At 47.3% G+C, this 25,718-nt stretch overlaps 1 protein-coding gene and 1 long non-coding RNA gene across 2 annotated transcripts in view; both read left to right on the top strand.

Annotated features, from left to right (window-relative positions):
- Nucleotides 1–25,718, top strand: part of LOC8053885 (calmodulin-binding transcription activator 2) — a 955,024-nt gene that overhangs the window by 76,960 nt on the left and 852,346 nt on the right.
- The window catches only part of LOC121836135, a 57,310-nt gene continuing 33,498 nt past the window's right edge, over nt 1,907–25,718 (top strand). The window contains exon 1 of the long non-coding RNA XR_006077801.1: nt 1,907–1,952. This is a non-coding gene — a long non-coding RNA (uncharacterized LOC121836135). The remainder of the gene's footprint in view (nt 1,953–25,718) is intronic.

Here is a 25,718-nt window from a genome sequence, read left to right as displayed (position 1 = left end):
TGTTGCGACCGCCTGTTGAAAGCTTTTCAGGTGGGAAAAGCGAAAAGCTGGAAAAGTCGTCCGTAGACGGATTTTTCGGAGCGTCTACAGAGACGGAAGACGTTGCGCAACCATAGCAGCGACGACTGAACTCGTCTGCCAGAAGACGACGAAGCTCGTGCAGGCGACGTCCTTCACTTGTCACCGATTTCGTCTTCAATCGAGGAATCGCACGGGCAGACAAACCGATTTTTTTTACGTAAACAAAAACTAATTTTAGCTCTTCCGGAAACATATAATTGATTACTTGTAATGGATTACAGAAAGATGGTTATGCAGCTGAATCCTTAAAAAGTTACAATATAATGTAATTGATTACGAGTAATCAGTTGCTTGTAACTCGTTACGTACAAGTTTAGCGCAGATGCTTCGCCTTAGGCGAATCTGGGTTCTGCGCAGGCGCAGTGCCCACACGCGGTGTGGGCAAATGAGGGGTCGTTTATAAACAGTGTCTCGGTCGAAAAGCTGTCAGAAAACTCAGGCGACGTCGCCTTGCTCTGTCGTGGACCGTTTTTGACATTTCTGGAAGACGAAAAAAAATATCGTTTTCTGCTATCTCACAATAAACTTCCCATAACTCGCACCAACAATTTTAAGCGCTAGGATGGCTGACGTGCCGGTATACCTTGAAGCCTGGCCAATTTTGTGACTATGGGAAGGGCAGACACGTGCTTCGCCTCCGTGGCTCTGATTGGCTCGAGGGAGCCGTAGTGTTCGCGCTTTCCCAAGAACGGATTTGGTGCGTCTATTCGAAAATACATTTTCAACATCCTTCTTGTGTGATGTTCCTTTTGGGATCCATATTGTCTTTGCCCTTTTAGAGGAAAAAATACATTTGTACGTTTTTTTTTGACGCTCTGAGAATGGCTATCATATCGCACTGAAGCGCCTTATGTCGGCAGTTGCGTTTAGCCGTGCACATTTCGAAACTGGGTGCACTTTCCTGCTAAACTACGTAAGAAGTGCAATTTTGTAAGAATAGGATGCTGCAATAAAAAAAAAGGTTTCTTCCGTAGTACACCATCCTATATATGTCTAAGGCGTAGCATTGTTCGTTACATGTAAAGCATGTAGAACATAAAAAAAAAACGCTGTAATTTATTTTCTATTACAAACAATGTAAAAAAAAAAACATTACGCCGGAAACTAGCATTTTTACTGCCTGAGAGACGGCGCTTGACAGGGCACTTTGACAGAGCATCCCGCTAGACACTAAAGTGTAAAACATTTTGCTTTGAAGAAAACAAAGTGTAAAATTTGAGTCGCTTTGAAAAACGACAGGCGCGAATAGCTTACGCAAGAGACGCGCCCCGAGGCACTTACTTGTCAAGGTAAATGTCCAGAAAGTTGTCTTTTTTTTTCACTAAATGAACATTGCGACACTAAATGGAATTGTAGTACTGCTCAGAGCTACAAGCTCTCGCCGACATCGGTCAGCGAGGGTCTTCTTTCTAAAAGTGAGAAGAGAGATTTAGCAAACAAAAGGACAACCTCATCATCGCGAACAATTGAACGCGTGCTTTTGAAGGCAGGCTGCTTTTCTTTCTGCGATACTCTGATTTTCAATCTAACAGCAATACGCGTGTATTTAAGATCACGCGCTTCTCATAAATACCCGTAGAAAGAAAAGAAAGAAAACAGAGCTCCTTCACTTTTTTCTAATCCTGTAATTCATGTTTTTTCGTTTTTTTTTTCTCCGACTGTTTTTCCGACAGGCTCGCTTGTGCTTTCTCCGTGTTCATCTTTCGTGGCCGATATATTTTTGACGCCATTCAATACAGCGACATGCTTTCTACTGCGTGATCAAACAGTCAATGTCCTTTGTTCTTTTCTCTCCCCTCCTCTTCCTCCCCTGCCCCCACATCAGTTTTCCACCACGCCAACTTCTTGTCTTCGATCGTGCCGGAGTCCTGGTGAGTACAGACATCTTGTTTTCAATTCTTTCTCAGTTTTTTTTTTTTTTTTTTTTACTTTTGTGTCATTTCTTTTACTTGATCGTTCTTTCTTGTTGATGGCAATAAATCTAATTATAGCAAGTGTACAGTTAATGCAGGTTTATCCTCGGTATAGTTTATTTAAAGTCGCTGGTCCTCGGAACCCAGCAGAGGCCTTCGGCCTAGTGTTGCCGTTAACTCAAGCCTAGCGCGTGCATTTTCTGTTGGCGCAACGGGGAACGCGACAGAACGGCACGCAACAAAAAAGCGCGCGACAAAACGGCACGGTCAAAACATCACGCGTCAAAACAGTACAGTGTCAAAAACAGCTAGCGTCAAAACAGCACGCGACAAAACAGCAGAGCGACAGAAGAGCACGTGCCAAAATACCATGCGACAAAACTGCAAACAAACAAAACAGCACGCACGTTTGTCACCGTTTAGCGCACTCGAAAAACTGTCACTCAAGCATTCAAACACCCAAAGAACACACCTCTCACACAGCGCTCACTAACAACTTTGTATTGCGTACTTTACTTCGGCTTCTACTTCTTCAGAATTTAGGCGATTTGCAAATAGAAAGAGACGACATATATATGAGTAAAAAATTCCTGTCCCTACGCTTAGGCTAATTTGCGGCTAAATAGTTTATCTCTTTTTGTGATAATGTTATCGACGATCTAGTATGACTGGAGGACAAATGCATGTTTTTGTTGTTGTTGTTGTTTTTTTTTGGCTGGAGAACGCATTATTAGTAGCACGCGCCTAAATTAAGTACGCGCTGCTAACGTGGTCAGCGGAACATTTGTGTATTGCCGTTACATTTTATTATCAACCGTTATATGGCTTTATTATATTATTACCTGTGTCGTTATATTTTATTACCTACTTATAGCGTCTCGTGCATGTTGAGGAAGATAAAACCCACCGCTCACCGCAGCACAATGACGCTAAATGTCTTGCCGCATTTTTAATGGCTAATTTATTGTTAATCCGTTAACGTTGGGTCCATATCACAAGAGCGAATGACATTTTAGCGAACGGCGACATTTGAGCGAATGGTCGTTTTAGCGAATAACGGGGGCGCGCGTTAACCCATCCGTCGCGCTGCGCTTTACGCCGCTTCGCGGCGACAGTCTGCGGCAACTCATTACAAAAATATGAACTCATTTGGCCCACCCGAAAACGCCGCTTCGCGGCGTCCGACTATTCGCTAAAGTGTCGTTCGATGAAACGTGGGCGTTCGCTAAAATGTCATTCGATCAAGTCAGTGCCTCCCGTTAACGTTTTATATCGATACAAATGCGGCACCCTATTTATCCTAAGGAAAAATAAAGATCGCAATTGACGAGTTTAGTGGAACTTATGAAGAAATAGCCTATTTGACATTCACTATTGTTTTACACATAGTTTAGACACAGTAAAAAAGTGACAGCCCACAAGAGCGTCAATGAGGAGCTGTGTGGCATTCTGGGACAGGACGTTGAGTAGTCTTTGCGAGATTCTCGCCTATGCCTTTGAACCCGATAGGGTGCGTCCTCTTTGGCCGTCAATCATCTCCTTTTGGTACATAGGGTACCGTATTTGTATAGATATAAAACGCTAACGGATTAACAATCAATCAGTAATTAAAACGACTGCAAACAATTTAGCTTCATTGGCTTGCGGTGGGAAGGTTCCATATTGCTGAACACACACGAAAAGCTATAAGTAGGTAGTAAAATATAGCTGTGCAGGGCAATAATATAAAGACATAAAAGGGTTGATAATAAAATGTAACGGCAAAGCACATGTTCTGCTGAAGTACCTTATAATTAGGTGCGTGCTCCTAATAATGTCATAAAGCGAAAAAAAAACAGTATGTATTTACGTGCGTGTTTCTTGTGTGTGCGCTTTTTTTTTTTTTTTTGCTGTTTACGTTTTGGCACGTGCTCTTCTGTCGCCCTGCTGTTTTGTCTCGTGCTGTTCTGTCGTGGTGTCCCGTCGCTGCGACATGGGCACCCCGAGTTCGTAAGGGTCCGTTGCCCGACTGGATTCGAGTGATTTCGCTTGTCGTCATCGGAAGATTGCGCTTTCGCTGTCCCAAGTTGGATTGTCTGAAATTGTCAATGACTGCGAGGGAGCGAAACGACTGGCTAAGATTCGGCTTGTAGAAATTGCGTGGCAGCGACCCTGCAGCGTAACGTTTTATTAGCTTTCGAAAGGGAACACCTGGTTGGGAGTCCCTTCATAGGTGTGAACGACGTATCTTGAAATTTTTTTAGTGTGTGCATTACTAAAACATATCGTGACAGATCCGTGCCAATTAAGCGTAGGCCAAAATCAACGCCAAAATGTTTATACGACACATGGAAAGGTGTAACGTTTGTCAGCAGGACATTACCGTCGCTCCGTGTCCTTGCAATCCCGAAGAAGGCTTGAAAATTCATTTATGTTGCACCCCCTCGTTTTCCCGGTCAACATCCAAACACAACGTCGGGGCGGCGGAGAAGTCCATGCTGCACCGTTTTTACCGACGTTGGTCCCTGCGCTCAGTTCAGTTCACGTGTCATTACATACATTACATAAATGGCGCGATAGTACACGCGGACCTGTAAACGAATTTCATTCTCCATTGAAAACTGCATTCGCACCGGCCGCAAGCGAACCGTGGTGTATTTTGGCTGCACAGCGGGAAGCCTGGTTCGGTGGCGGTGGCGTCCTTTGGAATTCGCTACTAGAGGGGCGGAAGGCAGAAACCATACTTTTGGTTTTTATTTTCTAAACTAGGTGGGGCAAGGCACCGCCCGTTATAAAGTGTACAGCGGTTAGCATTCGTTCATACATTCATTCGGTAGTATTTCTCATTCATCGTAGTCTGCGCGGTTTTTACTACGGGGAGGGCATGACGTCAGCCACGTAGCTTTCCCAAGCCATCCTTCCCTGCCGCTCGCCTCTTTCTCATTTTCCTCGCCAATTTCCCTTTCAAATATGAACCACGCGAGTCCACTGAATGGTACATGGTTGCGTCTACGAACTGAGCGGCACAAGGTTCTAACGTGGTTCTGTTCATGATTGCGGCCGCTGACTGCGCCCGCTGCCTTTCAATTGGTCCTATAACCATGAAGTGAAGAAGTTATTTTTTTACGCTCCGTTACCATCATGCGAATGGAAACTAGCGTTCTAATGATGTGGGTAACTTCATTTAGCTTGCGAAATCTGTTCGCGTTTAAAACGCAATTCAATTCGCCGCCTACATTCACCTTTGTCAATGTTTCGATGTACTGCTTTAAGTTGTCGCAATAGGCCCTTCATTCTGCCGGATCGTTCGGAGCGTGGAATGACACAACCCGCAGCACATCGCCGTGGCACAGCAAATCCACTGCGCATACTCTGCCGCTGTGATCAGTTTCCCATTCTGGAAACGCAGAAATTTCCTTATTCTTATGAACTAGAACTCCTGTGCCAGCGCTATGTGAAATATCGTTAGAGTACCGGAAGTCAAAAAGGCGCTCAAAGAACTTAGCCGCATGCTCTACAAGTCCGGGCCTGAGTTTCGTTTCCTGCAGAAGTTCAACATCCGCTCTTTCGTTGAGGGGGGTATAATCAAGCTGGAGCAGTTTAGCGTTACAACTTTAAGCTTATACATCGATGAGGAAACATGCGAGAGTTAAAAGGACTGAGGTGATCACGAGTACAACCTACCGTGAGTTGGGCTAACGTTGTCCTCGGGCTTTGATGGTACGATTTTTTCTGCAGCTTTTACCAGTTAGGCGCGTCTGGGTAGTCCTCGTCCTCAGTGTATTCACTCTCTGCCAAATCCAGGGGTCGCTTTTCAGTGGAGCTTTATGTAACGTCCATGGTAGTTTCGTCGTTAAATATATAAAATAGTGCAAAAAAGGCAGGGACATGAAGTATACTGGACAAGCGCTTGTCCTGTATACTCTTTGTCCTTATATTTTTTTGCGCTATTTTATATGTTTAACTAAGATGAACCACGGCCGGACTAGAAGCGACGCTCTCTTTCTCTTCTTACGGCCTTTGCAATCGCCCGGGAGTCAATGGCATTTTTTCTTCGTATGTAGTTCCCTTGCTTGCCGCCAGGGGCGCAACCACCTGACCCCACTTCTCCCCACCCGGAGGGTTCTTCGAGCTGCTTTGCGCTGGTGTTGGAGCTTCGTAGGTTGTTGTTTTGGCAACGGTTTATTGAACTTCGCTCCGATTTAAGTCACCCTACCGACAGGCAGTGTCGTCAGCAAACTGCGTTCCCCTGTGACATGAACGGGGAACGAGCAAGCTGCGTTCCCCTTCTAAGCAAATACATATGTCAGGCACTGATTCTGAGCAGTTGGCAGCGGCTGTGCCCGACTCGGTTACCACTGACCTGAAAAAACTGAGCGAGCCTTGCGCTCCAACTCCATCCGTGACATACTCTGGTCTGGTGTACGTCGGTGGCTATCTGGTAAAACTCATTAGTGAGTTTGAGTGTGACGCCTGTGCTATACTGTTCACTACGAGTAACAGAGGTGATCTTCTGTTCGTCTTATTGCAAAGCCAGAATAAAAGCGGACTTCATTACCTAAATCCTGGGTTCCTCGCACTTCTGGACAATATTGTTGCTTTTCTTAAAGGTTGTTAAGCACCTTCCGCGTACAAATGTGCACCAAATTCTGCAACTACTCATTGCACCCTATTTTGAAGACGCGCCAATCCTAAGTTTCCCAGAGGGCATTGACAACAGCCCTCTGCTCAAAGCGTTTGGCTGGGTGAATTTGCAACAAGTTCCTCAGAATACTTCTGATTAACCATGCAAAGACGGTCGCGGACAGAAACGAAAAATCAGCTGGATATCTGCACGAGCCCTTGAGGAAGCACTTTTATTCTGTAATATGCACTGTGCGAAAATTGTACAGACCACTACACCCTCGTCTAGAGCAGCTGACCGACTTCATGTGCGGCCTATGAATTGATGATGCAGACCACGGCAATAGATTGCGCCTGGTTACATTTCACGAGAGTGTACGAATTATTTATCATTTAAAGTTCCTTCATGTAGAAGGGATCCGTCTCCTCCTCTTCTTGAGTTGCAACAGAAGTCCTGGAGGTAAAGACGAGTATAGTTTTTCCGCAATTGCATTCGCTTTCTCTACTTACTACATTTTACACCCGAATCTCTCGGATATGTGCGTGAAATATTCACCGTTTTGGGCTCATCAGAAGCGCATTAGATAGCGGCTGAGGGTCTAAACGTAAGGATCAGGTGTCAAAGGCTATAAAAATCTCGGCCGCAAGTTGCGACAGCGCTGAGATACACTGTCAGACGCACTCTGTGGAAACGGAAAGGGGTAGCCCACGGGTGAGGTGACAGCGCCCACCGCGAATTGCGGCGGGAAGTGGCGATTGCCCCAATTGCAAAGGCCGTAAGAAGAGAAAGAGAGCGCGTGCTTCCAGTCCGGCCGTGCACGGATGAACAACTAGCCCAAAAACATACCCTACTAGTTTCGTCGGTCTGTCCACTGCCCCCGCCGCGCTTCGTTAGCGATGACTTGGCACCCTTCGCTGCCTGCATGAGGCGGGAGTCGACGGTTTTGCTTTCCTTCCTAAAGTTGAGGCTTGGGCGAGTTGGTACATACTTCGGAATTAAAAACACTAGCTTTATGGCCTGTTCGTTCGATGGTAAGGATTTGTATTACTCCTTGCCACATGATGGACTCCTTACCTGCATTCGTGACTGCATCGATGTGTTTGGTGCACTTGCCTTTCAATATGCCGCAGGACTTTCAGTTGAAGGCTTCGTGGAGCTCCTTAATATGTATCTGAGGTCGACCTTTGCGATTTGGGAGGGTAACATTTATTTGCAACGGCAAGGGGTATGTATTGGTTCTTGCATTACCCCCGTGCTTAGCGACTTGTTTTTAGCAAGCCTTGGCCGCATCACCTTTGAACGGCTTGGGGGAACCAAAGTTGCGAAGGTCTTCCGGTACGTAGATGATTTTCTGATTTTGTTACATGCCGATGCCTTATCCTTTCTTTCGTCAATGACTGAAGTTTAAGGCATTTTTAGTGATTGCCTTTCGCCACTTGTTCTGACTCTTAAAGTGACTGAGGCAGGATGCATCCGTTTTTTGGATTTGAATTTAACTATTTGTCCAGGTCATGTTTGTTGGAGCTATGAACCCCATGCTGGAAAGCCACTGTTGCCATTTGAGTCCGCTCACTCAAAAACTGTCAAGCGGGCGATTGCGAGGACTTGCTATACACATGCGCTGCGTAGGTCTTGTTATCATAAAATTAAACACATATAGCTTTGACAAGCAAACTGAACGCCTCGCAGAGGCTGGATTTCCCTCCCACGTGTTAACAACGGTCGCCGAGTCTTTGCTGAAAGATATCAAGAGCAGGCCTATGACAAGTGAAGAAGAGGCCAACAACAGAAAGGGAAGGGCAAGAAGAACGTTTGTGGTCATTCCCTACATACATGGCTTGTTCCAAAACCTAAAACGCATTGCGGGCAGGTGTGACGTCGACGTTTTATTCCCTGCTCCGGACAAGTTGTCCAGGTTGTGCAGAGCTGTTAACCCTTCTCCGGGGGCGGCCACGGCTTGCGGTACGAGGCATCGAGATCGCTTCGTCTCGTGTTCTGAGGGGGTGGTTTATTCTCTCCCTCTGACGTGTGGCAAGCGTTACGTTGGCCAGACGGGCCTCTGTCTCAATGACAGGTTAAGAGAGCACGCTTACAGTGTCTCCACAACCGTGTCTCGTCACAACAACCTCACAACGATGTGAGGTTGTTAAGCCTCATAGGGACCAGCTTACTCGGGAAATTCTAGAGGCTGTTGAGATAGCGAGGTTGGGTGCAGCATGTGTAAGCAGTCCTTCTGTGGCCCTGTCAGGCGAAGAGATGAATTTTCTGACTTGCTCGCTTTTTAGCACGTACTCTGTACGGCTGTGTCATGGCGCATTTTTATATATATACATATATATATATATATATATATATATATATATATACATTATCATCGTTTTATTTTTATTGGTGATGCCTCACGTGGGCTGAATTCTTTCTCTTCTTTTGTTCGTGACACCGCAAATATATGTTGCGATTTTGCGTTCAATAAACTCAGTTGTAAGTCAGCGCTACGTCCGTGTCACTTCTTTGTGTGGTCCTCGTCTTTTCGCGCTGTTTTTAATTCCGAAGTTTGCTTTCCTTCCTCACCACTGTCGAAGCTGCTTCCGTTGAAGGCATGGAGAGGGGCAGATACATGTTGCCTGATTCCTTGTCTCTTGAGGATGGACGCTGGACGGGTGCACCGTCCGTAGTGTTCGTTTCTCCCACAGTCGCCTCGGCCTCAACCTCGTCCATTAAAAGTTCACAGCTGGGCTCCTCGGGCTTCACGTTAGTGACTGTTGCGTAGGTTTGCACGCAGTCCTCTTTAAAGTGACCAAATTGTCGACACGAATCACAGCGCGGCGCCCGACAGTCTCGACGAACATGCCCATACTTCCCGCGAAGCAAGCACATAGGTGCCCTACCTGGAACGATGACAAGCGTGTTGGCGTTGAGAACCCGCAGCTGGTGGGGTAGTCGTTGGGTAGTCGTTCCGTCGTCACGCCGTCCTTAAGTTTGGGGCGCACTCTCCTTGTTGTTGGCTCAGCGCCTCTGAAGCCATCTTCGCGCCAGGTCTCCCTTTCCACACTTTCCACTTTTCCGAAAGGCTGGAGTGCCTTGCGAACGGGGCAGTCTGGAACTTCTGTGGATAACCAATAAACCTTCAGTAGCACGTCGGCCCTGTTTGGATCCAGAACAAGGCAACGCTCTCCCTTAACTTGGAGCTCCTTTGCCTCCAGTAGCTTGTGCTTCGAGGCCAAGGAGTGGAATGTGACCGCCGAGAAATGGTTCATCTGGTACGGTAAACATGCCTTCAAGTCCTGCAGTACACCTGCGGTCTCGAGTGTTATCTTGAAGTCCGCAATCCTATACGGTAGTCCGGTGATGTCACAGTGAAGGAACAGGGTGGTTGAAAAAGCAACTTCCTTCGGCAGGGCATGCATCACAATCTGATACTCCTGGGGCACGTCGTCAGCAGCATAACAGCGGCCCCAGAGGGCCGTTATCTCCGCCCTATCGGAGCGAGCTGTCCTATATATGCGTCCGTACTCGACGAATGCCGGACACAGAATGACGCTACCGACTATAGCCACGTATACACGCTTGCCCGGCTTGGGAACGCGAGAGGTTTACATTTAGCTCTCTCGTTCCGCTCTTAAAGGCGAAGCTTACGCGCCCTCCTGTCATTTCTCGCCCGTGGAGCCAGCCCTGTGTGTCCAAATAAACTATTTAAATTGTACGTCTTAAAAAAATTATGAATGGCTGCAGACATTAGACCGAGCACAATTTATAGTTTTTCTTTTAATTCATAAATAAACACATCAAGCTAAAACTTATACCGCAAAAATGATTCCATCATATAATCAAAAGCAACTGTTTTTTATTCGTTATGAAGGTAGAGTGCGATGCTTTCAGAAAACAGACATAGTGACTTTTTGTGTTGATTATATTTGACTTCTTGAAGATCATAAACGCGTGGTCATAAATATATCTTGAGCTTCTCACTGCGCCACTACCACCTTTGAGAATTTCCGCTGTCATGAATAATTGGCCTCTCAACCCTCGTCTGTCTTAGAGTCGTCTACATACTCAATGGGCGCCACTGCTAACGCTGATTCTTTTCTCCGCACGTGTCCGGTACGCCAGCGGTGAAAATAGTCTGAACGTGTTATAAAATAAAGTGCAGAAGTTGTGCACACAATGATGGCACGCAGCTATAGGTAGTAAAAATAAGTAAAAATGCTTTTGTGGGCCAGGTCTTTATATTGTATGGATTGATTTGAAATAAAAATTTAATTGAATTGCATTTGATGTTACTTAACAAAGCGAGACAAAATTCGCGGTAAAACGAGACGAAAAAAATCTTCGCCAAGGAGCGGAGGAGAAAGAGGATCGTGACGAGTTGAAGCCAATTAATGGCGGCCGCGTCACGTGATTCCAAGATGGCAGCGCCCGTGCGACGGAGGGTGAAAAGAAACGAAAAACGTCTATATGTTTTATGTCGTGTCCGTCCGCGGCCAACGCTATACGATCTAAGGGATCGCCATTCAAGCAGCACCAAAAGTGCATCTTGATGGTGCTCGTCGTCTCTCTGCGTATGACTGGCTGAGGCAATCACGGGCTGTAAATGCGACGTGATCGTGCGCTTCTTTTTCTGTGCGTTGTTGGTTTAGCGGCGAGAGCAAACGCACAAAGAAGACGAGCGCCGTGGCGATGCCCTTTTGACGCTCCTTGACTGGCTTTATCGTCTCGTACCGTTGGCTTCGGTCGGACTTAGCGTGAAACGGAGCATATTAAACTCTGCTCAGTGCGCTTCACGTCAACCTGCACCGCGGAAAATCGACCAACTTCTCGCTGCAACTGTAAAATGCACTAATTTTAACTCCAAACCTTTCGACTGCCAGGTCTAATCGCAAGTCATACGGATCGGAAAATTACTTCAAAACAAAGTCAAATTTCAAATTTGGGGGTTTTACGTGCCAAACCAACGACGGGCATCTGGCACGCCCCAGCGGAGGACTGAGGATTAATTTCGACCACCTGGGGATCTTTTGACGTGCAACCGAAAGCTCGGTTACACGGCGCCTCCTCAGCAATAAGCCTCCGCCAGATTGCGGGCACCTCGGCCGGGATTCGAACCCGCCACATGGGCATCCGTAGGCCGACGCTCTCGCATCGGAGCCACCGAGGTGGCTTACTTCAAAGCCGGGTCACCAAGTGCTGGAAAGACACGCTTTGTTTTTCGGAATCTTTTTTTTTTTTTTTTTTTTTTTTTTTTTTACATTTAAGAAGTTGAAAACGGAAGAAAACACAAGCACATTTTTATTTATTAGAGCGCAGCGCTTAGGCGTCTGTTTCCGGTTGAGCGGCGTCGGCGCCGCCGTCAGCGTCGGCGTAACCGCGCGGTGCATTATGGGACATTTCCCGTGATTGCGTCACACGTGACGTCATGAGAGTCACCACTGATCAACGTTACTAGATTACGTCACTTGTGGAACTCCCGCGGAAAAGGGTACCCCCCCCCCCCCCCCCCCCAACTCACTTCAATCCGCCTGCCGTCGTTCGAAGCGCCATCAACATTTTCGTTTCATAATTGCGTTCCATAGAGCCTGCATAAAGCAGAGCTGAAACGCCATGTAGACGCCGCACGTGCTTCGAAACGCACGTATCCCATAGAATACACTGCAGTTACCAAAGCAGCCGTCCGGCACGTCGAGCGACGCCAGGCGAGTCGTGTTGAGTGAGGGGGCGTACTGGGTCACGCATGCAGCGTCTATGGGCAGTTCCGTAACTGAGCTAATCTAATAACGTTGCCAGTGACGTCATAGATGACGTCACCGCGCGTTGTATTATTACGCTTTTCGGGCAAAAAAACGCAAAGGCGTTTTTTTTTTTTTTGTAGCTTCGACTGCTCTTGTGCTTACGCCCAAATAAGACGCGTTCTCGGATATCCCATAAATAGTAACTTTGTTGGCAGCCGGCGCGTCTAGTGAGAAGAATCTGTCACTGACTGACGAAATCCTGCGAGGCCCACGAGGACAGCAGAAAGCGACCAGATAACGCCGCTCGCGCCTTCGATTGATATGCGGATACCCTAGGAAGCAAAGAAACCTTTGCGCAGCGCCACGAATCATAACGTGACGAAACGCTGCGGCCGCGGCCTGTACTACAAGGTGCCCGCTGGCACACTCTTCTGTGAGCAGGTCAGGATTACAGTATACATCGTGGTTCTGCCACGCTCGTTAACGACTACACTTTGGCTCGCCTTGTCTTGTTTATTGTACGGCTTGTCTTGTCACCTGGCGACGGAACTAAAACGTTCCATCGCCACGAGGGCAAGATTTTCCTTTTGTTTTCTTCTCCTCACATATACTTTCGGCACGCCATTATGACGTGTTCATGTTTTAAGTGTAAATGTCGCACGTACTTGTTTTGCGTCACGTGTGTGTGAATCACTTTTTCCAGGTAAAAATATATTCGCTATTGTTCTTGTAGACCACATGTTACACACGTGAAATACGTGACTGGAGACAAGGGTAAACAAACGAGGCCTATATTGAGCTCTCTAGTTTGTCGTTTCGAGAGCACCCTAGTTACTGTCAGGATGAGCACGGCAGGTACGTTTTTCAGTTGTCCCACCTGCAGCGCGAGTTTCCTAGTTTCGATAACACCTCGGCGTCTCGAAGGCATCGAGCGTGCAGGCTCAGCCAGTACACAGCAGAAGGCAACGAGCGCCACTATATACGGGGCGAAACTGAGAACGAGGAGGGGACGAGAGCGACCGATGACGTCAGAGCACCGAGCTCTGATTGGAGCGGTTGGTGGGTAGACGTAAAGGCTAGCTGCCTTTTTGTCTTCTATCAACTGTCGTCCTCTGATCAGGACGAACAAAAGCGTCGTCTGCTCCACGCGCAGCGTCCAACCTTCACGCCTACATCCTTCCAACTAGAGCTCGGCGCTCTGGAGTCGCCGACGCGCTCTCACCTCCTCCTCTCCCTCACTTTCTCTCCGTATACAGTGCAGTCCGCTTATAACGATAACGTGAGAAAACCCCAAAATTCAATCGCTATAACCGATTATTGTTGTGTCTGGTCTAGAAACTGAGCGTTTCTATAGGCGAGAAACTCTAGAAACTGGTCGTTATAAGCAGTACGTCTTTATATCTGGAATTGGTATGAGTGGATTGCACTTTGGAGGATTTTCGTTCGCGCTAATATTACAGAAGGCAGGCGTGCAACGCGTCCCGCGGACGCGCTTTTTTCCTTTGAGCCGTCTCTCCGAGGCATATTTGTCGGCCTACGAATCTCCAGCCGCGGTTTGCGTTTCGAATCCAGGCTGGCGCATCCGCGCCCTGACAGAGGCTTACTGTGAAAAATGCGCCGCGTAACTGAGATTTCGCTGATGGAACTCCACGTGGCCTAAGGTAATCCTCGAACCTTATTCGCTCGTGCGTGCTGGAAACCCACCTTCGTTCGTACAAAGCAAGATATCACAAAAATTTAATTAAATTTCTGTGCTCCGTCTTTTGTCCCGTCTTGTATGCATGGACTCGTTCCGTATTATCGCGAGGAAAATTAAGATGAATGCCGGAACGTTTCTTCGCATGGAAAATAGCCTCATTTAGTCATTTTACGCAGACATGATTGAAAATATTAACGATTAATGGAAGAGCTTTCCATTACAAGCAAGGTGTGTGCATGGGACGGTGTAGTGTAGTTAACGGCAGAAAAAATGGCATTATATATGTAATTTTTTCTAAGTAGCAAAACGGGACGCAAGAACAAGACGGGCGAGCCTGGACAGAACGAGAAAAAACGTTACAGCGCGTTTATTTATGGTCGGCGAACATGGCGGCCGCGCGGAAAGTCCGGAAATTGAAACTCTTGCTTGTCATTCCCTGGCGGAGATTGCAATCAGTCCTGCTGCCGGGATAACAACGCAGTATACGCCTCATTACCCATTTGGGGCTTTCACTTACTATGCCAATTTTTTTGTACCCTTAATTTTATTGTTTTTTGTCAATAGAGGCAAGAGAAGCGTGGGCACTATACAGGACCATCTGCAACATATGCTGTTTTCGCTACGGTGATCGTCAGGAATTCTGGGAAAAACAACTGGAAATCTATTGTCGCGCGTTCAGTACGTGAAGTGTTAGTCGAAAGCTTTGTGTCTTGTAACGAGCCAGAAGATTTTTTTTTTTTAATTAATTGAACGCATTTCTTAAGAATTCGACTGTTTCACTTGCGGTGTGACCGCAGCGTATATAGACCTTCGCAAAAATCGCCTTCTGTCCGCTGCCATCTTTGTCTGCTGGGCTGGGGAACGCCTTTTGAGCATGCGCTGTCGATCGAATCAAGGCACGCCAAAAGTGTACCGTCAAGGCGCGCGCGCGTTGTCTCTATTGCCAACAAGATCAGTCACGCACAAAAAAAAAAAAAAAGCGCAGGATGCGATGCATTTTCTGTGCGTGACTCGTTTAATCTGGTGGCAAATGCACAAAGACGACGAGCGCCATGACGATGCACTTTTGGGGTTGCTCGATTGGCGGCTCCTTTCGGATCGTGTACCTACGCTACGTTCCAAACTTATAATAAAGTAGGACGGCGTGCAAGTTCCTCTGCCCCTGGCGCACCTCGTGCGTTTGTTTTTCCCTCGAAAAGGTGCTGACGTGCGTTTGTTTCCCTTCGAGTCCCACCAATGACGGGTTCGCGGACTTTGCCGCTTCGTCATCGCGCTTCCTCTACGCGTTCTTTATCTTGCCCTTGAGTTGGCGTACCGATTTTTTTTTTTTTTTTTTTTTTTATTCTTAGAAACGGCATTTTAAAACAGGGGCTCGCCGTTATATGGTCTGAATATATGCGAATGAGTATACTTTTATTGTTTGCACCCTCGCTTTCTTTTACGTTTGAAAATAATTTTTACCACCTTCGTAAAAGTCCTTATTGGGACTAATGGTGTGTAATAAGGTAAATAAATAAATCCGGCACTTTTTGTTTTCTCGTATCACGTACCACTTGTTTGGAGTCAAAGACAGGCAAACCCATGCGACGCTTTTCCGCGATTTGGGTTGCCTCCTGTGATAGTTACAAAAACTGTCCAACTGTTTGTGTCGTTTTTCCTTTTCTGTGCCACAATCTTTTTGTGTTAAGTGACACGAATAGCTACCACCAGCTCACCTGCGCACTCACAGTATTTTCACTTATTGTCCAACTGTGTCGTTGTTTTGGAATTTGTTTGCAACTACAAGATTAATTCGATCGAAAAGACGCTTTCCGCAACGCTCCCGAATAAACATCTTTAGGCTGGTTCACGCCAGAGCCACTAAATGAGCTGCGCTTCGAGTATAGGCATTCTGTTCCCCGACATTGTTGTGGGCAGTGGTTTTCCTAAACACACACTAAGCGGGGGGGGGGGGGGGGGGGGGGGGGGTGTACCCCTTTATATTTCTGAAGACACTCCCTTAATTTGCAATGACTCCTCTATTCTCAATGCCCCCCCCCCCCCCCCCTAATTTCAATTCCTGGGGAAACCCCTGGTTGTGGGCGCCTCCATTTTGGTGTTTGTGCAGAGCCGACGCAACTGCCGAGTGTGATCGCTCGTAATCGCTTACGGCGAAAGAGTACAGTGGCGCCATCTGTCGATTTTCTCTGGAACACTTCCCGCCTGCGTATACCTTACGCATCATTGTTTCACCGTGTGCTTGACATATAATTCCCACAATGTTATAAGCGACCCAATTTCTCATGGATAGTGCGTAGCTTTGATCTCGAAAACACCGTGAAACCTTCAGTCTAGTTATACGCGGACTAGAAAAGTTCCGGGGCTATGCGGAAGCAAGTTCGTCTGCTTCTTTTGTTGGGGTTCTGGTGACGTCAGAACGCCGAGCTCTGATTGGTCCTGTTTGAAGGATAGTGGGTAGGCCTCAAGGCAGCTTGCTTCAAGGTCTACACCACTATCCTTCAATCAGAGCCAGTCACAGCTCGGCGTTCTGACGTCACCACAACTCCTACAAAGGTAGCAGACGAACTCGCGCTCCGCATATCTGATAGGTGGCGCCAGTGTGCCACTGTGTGTTCTCTCGTCGTGTGTGGTAACGGGCGGTTCCAACGTAGTCGATCGTGCATTCAAACGCAAATGTGTGAACCATCCTTATAGCTGCGCGCTTGTAGTGCTTGATCACGTGTATGGGTTTAGTTTAATTAAAGATTTCACGCTATGAATGTTTGATAATGTATTTTCTACTGAAGAGTTTGAAGTTCCTTCTTGCGACATCCCTTGCGACTCGGGCGTACCCGTACCGGCTGTTTCGAACGCAGCTAGAGGAGTGCGCGGTCTCTTTAATATAAAAAAAAAAAAAAGTGAAGGTTACTTGCTTGACTTAAGCTTTTTTCTTCTTCTTCTCGATCTTCAACCGTACAAATTCGTTGCGTTCATGTCTGTTGCAGAATTTTTAAGTGATAAGGCTGTAAAAAGGTGTTATGCAAAATAAGCGCCACGAAGAAAACTGCGTGAATCCGCTGCTGCATGCCGCTGAGGTGGCGCTGTTTGAATATCTTAAACGAACAATGCAAGGAGCCGTTACTAACGATTTTTATTTTGTGTGGTGTATCAAAACATTTGTATGTGCATTTTAGAGTAGGTACTTTTTTTCGTTTCTTTTTTTTTGTTGTTGTTGTTGAAACGTACACATTTGCACGCAAAATGAATTGTTATTTCTTCGTTTATATCTTTTTTTTTTTCTTCTTTTTTTTTTTGGAGGGGGTGCATTTTTATGAACGCATGTTTTGTTAGTAAGAAATAGTTTGATCTTGTTTATTTTACTGTGACGCGATGAATTTCCACACGGAGGTACATGGGCCTCTGTTTATGGGGCGAGCCACTCACTGCCTAATGGACCAGGAAGGTGAATAGAAAAAAGAGAGGAAAGAGAAAAATGTGGGGTGATGAAAGGTACTGAGAAGATGCTAGAAGAATATGCATATATTTACGAGGGCCTAAATATGAGTCATTTATAGTTTTACTGGGAAGGTGATCGGTAGGTAATTCCTGCGGCTCTTCAGTTTATTGCTTTCGCTGCAGTAGTTCTTCGGAGAGTTCTTAGAGGGTTGGCCAAAACGTTTACAGCCGAGTCGCATGAATATTAGTGCTCGGTCTATTCAAAAGCTAAATCTTGTCTGCAAAGTTGGTGTCCCCGATAAAGTGGAGGAGTTCACGGAAGGCCGTCTCTGTCACTCAATCGTGTTTCGTCGGGATACAAAAGGTCCCTGATGAGTTGTATCGCACGGGAATTACACAGTGCGCAACACAGTTATCACAAACAAGCGACCACAGTTTCTTTCTTATAATAATTAAAAATATATTTAAAAAAGACATTGGTTACCGGTTTAGCGGTTTCAGCAACTCCTTTTCATTAAAAAAATAATAATAATGTTTATTTATTTGAGACCGTGCGGTTTCCGAAACCAACACCTCACAGAGCAACTTGAAACACACTCTAGAGCATAAAATTACACTATTTACACTGGGGTGTAATAATTTCGTTTTGTTTGTTTCTTACAGCTGATGTACTGTCATAAAAGCTAATAGTATGTGAGCCGTGCTCTCCCTGGGCACTGACCTTTTAAATTTGTGTGTTCTTTAATACCCGGTGTACCCACCACACGAACGAACGTCGGGGCGGTGTCCGCACTAATAGTTTCACGCAGTGTGTACCTACTCGGGTAACCGGACAAAAGCTCACCGGACAGAAGCTCACCGAACAAAAGCTCATCCGTTTTTTCACAGACCCGGAGAGAAGCACTTTTTTCTCCTTTGATACCCCAGGCGAAACACAGGCTTTGTTATAAAGTGCGGAAGCGATGAACACTGCACCATTTTTAGTAGGACTTGCATCCCATCTCATGCAAAGTTGTCGAAAGACAAGCCATAACACGCAGACAAGCAACGATTTGGGACCAAAATTTAGCTCACTGAAACTGAGTGGAGCTGATTGGATCAACGTTGCTTGACTCAAGGTATGCCGGAGCACCCTTGTGCCACGCCCAAGAAACTTCGTGAGTCGACGTTTTTGAACCCAAAGAGTGACCGAAGAGGCAGAGTCACCCTTTGTCGACCTCGCTTTTTCATTGTGCTTACGTCACGCTAAACGCGCACATAAAGGTTAGGCACAATGTCTCTTCATTACTAATGCATGGGTTTTCTTGGGGTTCAGGTTAATATTTGAAGTGAATGGCGAGGAAAATGAAATTCATTCCGTCATTGAGTGTCGTAAATGCATTTGAAATCAAGGATTATCTCAAGGTGCTGTGAAAAGGAAACGGAAGCAAAACTGTAATATACAAACCATTGAGTGACGAAGTTTCAAAAATATTTTCAAGGAACGGAAGTGTGGCCTTTTGGACAGATGACCAATTTCGAAAGCTGTGCGGGATTTTGGATAGGCTCGCTATCCTCGCACGACAGCTTGTGCCCGAGAGACACCAGTGCAAAGTCTACCGGTGACATCGGCGACCTGGTGGTCTACTTTGATTGCACGTATGTCGACTGTTCCTTTTTTCTTCTACTTTGAAACTTCCTCTTTTTCCTGCCTCAGTCTCAGGCTAACATCAGAATGGTTAATTTCCACCAGCTCGCCTGCGCACTCACTACAATATCATGTCAAAGGTCTTTTCCGTTATGCTTCTGCTCCTTCTGCGGCGTCACCCAGAGCGAATTCTTCCCTTTTCCTGACTGTGCCGACGACGACCGGAGTTTCCCCCAGAATAGTGGAATATGTACGACGCCACCCTTCAAGATAAAGATCGGACATACAGCTGCAAGGGATGGAATACCGGTTTCCAGAAGTCTGTGGGCCACGCCCATCCAAGCGTCTGGGTGCTGATTGAATGCCCACAAGCAAATCAAGCGTTCGTCGCCACGGCATTGACACAAGCCTGCAGAGGTGAACCCCTGAGAAGCGGGCGCGAAAAACAACTTTGCGCTTGGGGAATCGTGTGAAAAATATTTTCGGGGGATTACAGGTACACCAAGATCTACCAAGACTGCTGGAGCTAGTGGGGGACTGCATTCGCTTCTAACCAATCGATAAATGAACTTGTCTCCAATCCAATGAACAAACCATGCGCCTGTCAGATTTAATTTATCGTTGCATTTTAGTGTCGCACGCATGCACCTAAGTTGTCCGCACACGTGTTAAGACACCCATGAAATTTTCTCCTGGTGAGCTTTCGTCCGGGTCTGTGAAAAAATGGGTGAGCTTTTGTCCGGTGAGCTTTTGTCCGGTGAGCTTTTGTCCGGTGAGCTTTTGTACGGTGAGCTCTTGTCCGGGATTCACCTACTCGTCGATCCGAATTCCCGACCGTATACCAGGGAAAACGAAGCACAGGTTACCTTCTTTCTTCCCGCCAAGTGACAAGGGGCGACACTCATCGTGCGCATTAAATGGTCCCTCCGTCATTGTACGATTCAACTTGGCTGCAGGAAGTTCGAAGGTTCTACGCGAAATGCCATTTTTCGGTTGTCGTGCGGCGCGCAGTAGCCGCCGGACGCTCCCTCCGAGAATCGTTTGTCGAGTTGTGTGTGTGGCCAGCGCGGTCTCAATCAATACGGTGGACGCCTTTCTGGCTCCGCGCGCCCCTACGCTGTCGCAGCAGCGTATGCTGCTACGCTGGAGCGCTGGCAGTGGCAGCAGCGGTGGCATGGATTATTTCGGGAACCTCCGCCCGCGCTCTTTCTGTCCCGCCCGCGCGCCTTCTCCGCGCGGTTTTTGTTGTATAACAGTCGCGTGTTTTCCCCCTAATGGGTGCGTGTGGGATTGTGTGTGTGTTTGTGTGGCGGCCGAGAACGGGCCCTGGAAGGTGGCACCGGCTCACATTGCTACTGTGCGAGGCGCAAATTGGGGACTCTTTGAATAGTTGAGCCGCATTCTTGCTTTATTCATTTTCTTTCTGAATTATTTTTAGAAATTCGCGAGAAAATGCTGCGTAGACTTTTTGAGGCGGATTATTTCGGAGTGCCCTTGCGCCAAGACATGTGGCTTTTCTTTTCTTTTTTTTTTCTTTTCTTTCTTCTTATATTTTGTTTGGAGGCAAAAGTTTATCTTGATAAAATATACGCAGCTTTTAGTGAACGCCAGTAGGGAAGGGGAGGAGGCAGGGAAGATAAGCTTTGTTCCGATTCAACGTGTACAATCTTTCGATCGGCAGTAACGAGAACTCACAGCGCAAAAACTGCGAGACATCTTCGAAAAAAAAAACGGAACTATGGGAATTAATTGGAAATCGCAACACGGAAAAATCGTTTCATGTAGGCTATGTGCATGCCTGACTTCTTAAATGAAGCAGGATTCTCCTCTAGAGTGGGAAATGACCTTTTTCTGTGATCGCTGGGCGCATGCGCCGACTCTGAGAGAGAGGAGGAAAGGGAAAGGCGCCATTTTTGGTGGCTCTCTCGTCCGTTTGGTCGCTCAGACAGTGCTGGTTAGGCTCGACTCCCTCCGCTATTCTCGCGACTTGGCTTCATAGTCGTCATGCCTCACCTCCGTGCAGCAGAAGGTAGCACAAATAGCAGAAAACATTGTTAAAATGCCAAATTTTATAAAGTTCTAGCAGCCTTTGGCGGATGGTGCACGAAATCACCGGATGTCAAACACCCTGCCCTTTTTGCCCTGCTTTCAAAAGCCTCTGACGAGAGTCCCCCGTGTCAGGCGGCTGGATCATCAATGTGACGGCGGGACATTAAGCTTTTAACTAAAATACAGTTAATGTGAACATGGTGGTATACCTGAAATTGGGGTAAGAAAAGGAAAACGCAAAAAGAGACTGAAAAAGAACAGGCAACCTTTCTTGAGACGTTGCTCGTTTTTTCTTTGCGTTTTACTTTTCGTACTTCAGTCTCAGGTTTAATAATTAAAAATGAGAGTGATGGTGAATAGATACGGATACATGAAAGGATAAAACATCAAAGATGGGGACGGATGCAGGACTTCTTGAAAGAAGTACTCTTTCCGACCTTGTCCTCGATGTTCTATCCTTTCATGTATTCATATATCAAGTTTTCCATCATGTTAAACTTACACCAGCTCGCCTGCACTCTGACCATTTTTGTTAATAGTAAACGTGCACACGAGGTTGTGTCGTAAGCATGCCGTATACCCGGTACTCAATTAAAGAATAACAGCATGAAGCTTTCTGTTCTTCGGGCGTGCGCAATACACATTCGCGTCTTGCCACGTTAAAAAAACTGGCAAAACTTTTAAAGCGAGCGAAACAAATTTAAGCCTTACGGAAACAAAACCTTGATGGAATTTCTTGGCAACCAACCGTGAACTCCCCTGTTTGCTGGGCCCACTTTGTCGAAGGTTCGTAAACGTGCCGAATTCAAAGAGAGACTGTTTCTAACATACCGTTCCTTACTTTTGGACGGTGCAGGCAAGCCTTCGCGATATCAAGACGGCCCGGATTTCGCACCATCCGAGTTTGTTTACAAATTCCCGAATACGCCGATGCCCCGTACGCTCGCACGGTACACAGGACAGCGAAGTGACGGACGCGATAAGCTTGAATAACTTAAGCAATCAAAAAGAGGGCAAAATCAGCTTTTGTATTGGCTGGGCCTTGTAAACAAAGCTCACAAGCTCCGCACAAGGTGGATGGTTGGGTCGGTATCCAAACTGGTCACCATTACTCTCCTTACATAACATTCTGCGACTCTGCCCTGAAAGCCGACCCCCTTTTTAGTTGCTTGCAAGACGCAGCACCGAAGTGACGATTAAGTGACTCCGAGTCGATGGTAGGAACCGGTGCGGCATCGGCGGTCTATCCATCCCTTAAGGTATAAAAACGAAAGAGGTCCTCTGTATCGTAGACATTAAGTATGTTAATCCTCCAGGTCGTCCAGAAAATATGCACGCGTAGCGACGACAGAAAGACACGTTCAGGTTGGTGAAGGTGGAACAACGCCACCAGAGAACACACGTAAGCACATGGACCGGGAGACAAGCCAGGCCTGGCGAGGACGACGGAGAGACGATCCCGGAGCCACCAAAAGTGTTTCGAACGATTCCCACGAGGGCGCGTCACGATCGTGCCAAAACTATGAAAAAGGTCTATTAAAACGAACGACACGCTGATGTAATGAGTAGGGTCCTGTCTTTCCCGGGGTTTCCTGATACATTCTTCCCGATAAAAACACGCGTTTATTTACAAGTTTAAACTGAAGGTCCGCCGCAGTTCATGGCGTCGGTAAGAATGGTCTTTCTCTGAGCGCGCGATGGAAGCTCGTTTCCGACTTTCTCTTCCTCTTCGCTTAGCGATACATATCAATTTCCCCCTTCTGGGTTAATGGTCAACACAAAGTCCTTCAAATGTGCTGGCTGCTTGATATTGCGACCGCATCTAGTTGTAGCTCTGGGGCCGATGTCCGCCTGGACGTCCGTAGTGTTGTCCATGGAGGCTCCGTGGCCTTCCTGTGCTTCCAGTGGTTTTACCGTGGATGCTTCGTTAGTGACCTCGACGTTTGGGTACGCTATGAACGGAGATGTGTCCACATTCACAGCTTCTGTGTTCTCTCGTCGGTGGCGAATGTGATCCACGTGTCGACGCTGAAGTTTCGAGTCCACTGTCTTCGTTTGGAATGAGCGAATCCCCATAGGTTTCACTATTACTGCTGGGATCCATGCAGGACTTCCACTAAAGTTCCTTATGTAGACAGTTTGTCCTGTAGAATAATCTTCTGTCACTCCATCTGTGGAAACTTATCGATCTTCGTTTCCAGTTTCCCATTGCCTCATGAGGTCGAGGGGTGTGTAAATTCGTCGACCGAACATTGCCTCGGCGGGTGTCTTCCCCGTGGCAGAGGAGATTGTCGTATGTTGTCGGAAAAGGAATCTGGCGATTCTGCATTGCACTGTTCCCTCCGTAAGCTTCAACAGAGCTTTCTTTGTTTCACCCACCATCCGTTCTGCTTGACCATTAGTTGCCGGGTGGTATGGCGCGCTTGTATAGTGTTTGATATCGTTTTTCTTTAAAAACTCGTTCATTTCGCTTGACACAAAATTCGGTGCGTTGCCAGAGACGAGGATCCTTGGCACTCCAAAAGTTGCCGTTACAGTGCGCAAAGCATCGATGACGCGCGTGGACGTCGTAGATTGCATCGGCTTGACTTCCAGCCACTTAGAGTACGCGTCGACGACGATCAGATAAGAAACTCCTTCGATTGGTCCGGCGAAGTCAATGTGGATAGTTTCCCAGGGTCGAGTAGCAGCTGACCAGTCAGGTGCTGGTGCTGTCGGCTTGGAGCGATGGTGTTGTTGACAAGGGGAACACGCAGCTGCGGTGGCTTCAATGTCTGCGTTCAGTCTCGGCCACCAGAAATGGCTTCGGGCAGTGCTCTTCATAGCAACAATACCTGGATGATTGGCGTGCAGCGTTTTCAGAGCTTGCTCGCGAGCTGCTCGCGGGATAACTACACGTGCTCCCCACGTTACACAGCCATTACGTGTGGACAACTCGTGTTCCCGACGCTTGTATGGCATGAACTCGTCTCCGGTCCAGTTTGAGGTGGTACCGTCTTGTAAACCTTGGTAGATCGTCAACAACGTCGGGTCCTCTTTGGTTAGTCGTGCTATGTGTTGGCCTGTTAGTAATGGACACTCTATAGCTTCCAGGAGAAGTATATCTCCTGGAGGTGCAGCTTCGTCCTTCTTACTTGGCAACGGCAAACGGCTGAGTGCGTCTGCGTTTTGATGTGACTTGCCTTGCCGGTAGCGCAAATCGTAGTCATAGCCTCCGAGTAGCAGGCACCACCGGGTCATGCGGGGTGAGAGCATTGCAGGGATCTGCCGACCTTGGCTCATTATTCCCAGGAGGGGCTTGTGATCGGTGTACATAGTCACGTGTCGCCCGGCGATGTACTGATTGAAGTGCTTTGTGCCAAAGATTAGGGCTAGTCCTTCCTTGTCCAGTTGTGAATAGTTCCGTTCACTTTTGCCCAGTGTTCTGGACGCATAGGCAATTGGAACTTCCGCTCCTTGGTCGTTCAGCTGCGACAATACTGCCCCAACGCCTCAGAAATGGTCTCTGTAGGCGCTTGATTTCTTTGGTGGAATTTAAAACGGCTGAGCAGTTCCGCTGGCTTCGGGTCAAAGTGATCGTTGAGGCGTTTCAAGATTTCCTCGAGCTCGACTTCCGAAGGTCTTTTCGGTGCAAGTAAGGCCCGTACGATGTCAAAGGTCGTCTCACCGCACGATGTCAGTAGCACTGCTCGTTTCTTCCCGGGGCTGGTGATGTCCTTGGCTTCAAAATATAATTCTAAGCGTTCGAGCCGCGAACTCCAATTACCTCCGGGGTTATACTCCGGAATACGTCCGTGAATGCCGTAATCGTCCATCTTCGGGGTTCGTGTAGTATTCTGAGTTGAGCGGTCGTACGGCGCGAATTCTGGACCAGAGAAGCGCGTGCCCCACACGCAGTGGCGCGTGCTCAGCTTGTGCTAGTATCGCTTTAGAACAGTTGACCTTGAGATTTGGAATAAAGAAGTCAGACAGTCGCCGGTGTCCTTCCTCGCCCTCGGCGGGGCCCGCGAGGACGCGGGCCCCCGCCGCTACCGGATCGCCTTCGCGGATGAGCCCGACTTCTACTCCCCGACCACGACGACGGCTGCAGCAGCGGCTGCCACCTCTTTCCCGACATTGACAAGGCAAAACATCGCCACCACCGGCATTCAAGGCCATCGACGTAGCCTTGCGCCGGTACCCAACAGCACCTTTCGGACAACCACCTCACTACCAACATCGGCCACCTCCGAAAATACAATAGTTCGCCTAACTATCCTCGTCGCCAATTTGATACATTCTTCCCGATAAAGACACGCGTTTATTTACAAGTTTAAATTGAAGGTCCGCCACAGTTCATGGCGTCGGTAAGAATGGTCTTTCTCTGAGCGCGCGATGGAAGCTCGTTTCCGCCTTTCTCTTCCTCTTCGCTTAGCGATACATATCATTTCCCCTTCTTTAAATAAAAAAAATAAAAAAGTATTTTAGTTTTCTTTTTTTTTTACATATTTTGCGTTTTTGTGCGCCTGTTTTCAGTGTCGGGCAAAGAAAAAAGTCGGTCCTTTTCGGGACGCTTGTTTAAGAAAAACAGGACACACGCATGGGC

Source organism: Ixodes scapularis, unplaced genomic scaffold (assembly GCF_016920785.2).
Source record: "Ixodes scapularis isolate PalLabHiFi unplaced genomic scaffold, ASM1692078v2 PGA_scaffold1__304_contigs__length_218370807, whole genome shotgun sequence".
In the NCBI taxonomy this organism is placed as follows: domain Eukaryota; kingdom Metazoa; phylum Arthropoda; class Arachnida; order Ixodida; family Ixodidae; genus Ixodes; species Ixodes scapularis.
This window is presented reverse-complemented; position numbering and strand designations above follow the sequence as displayed.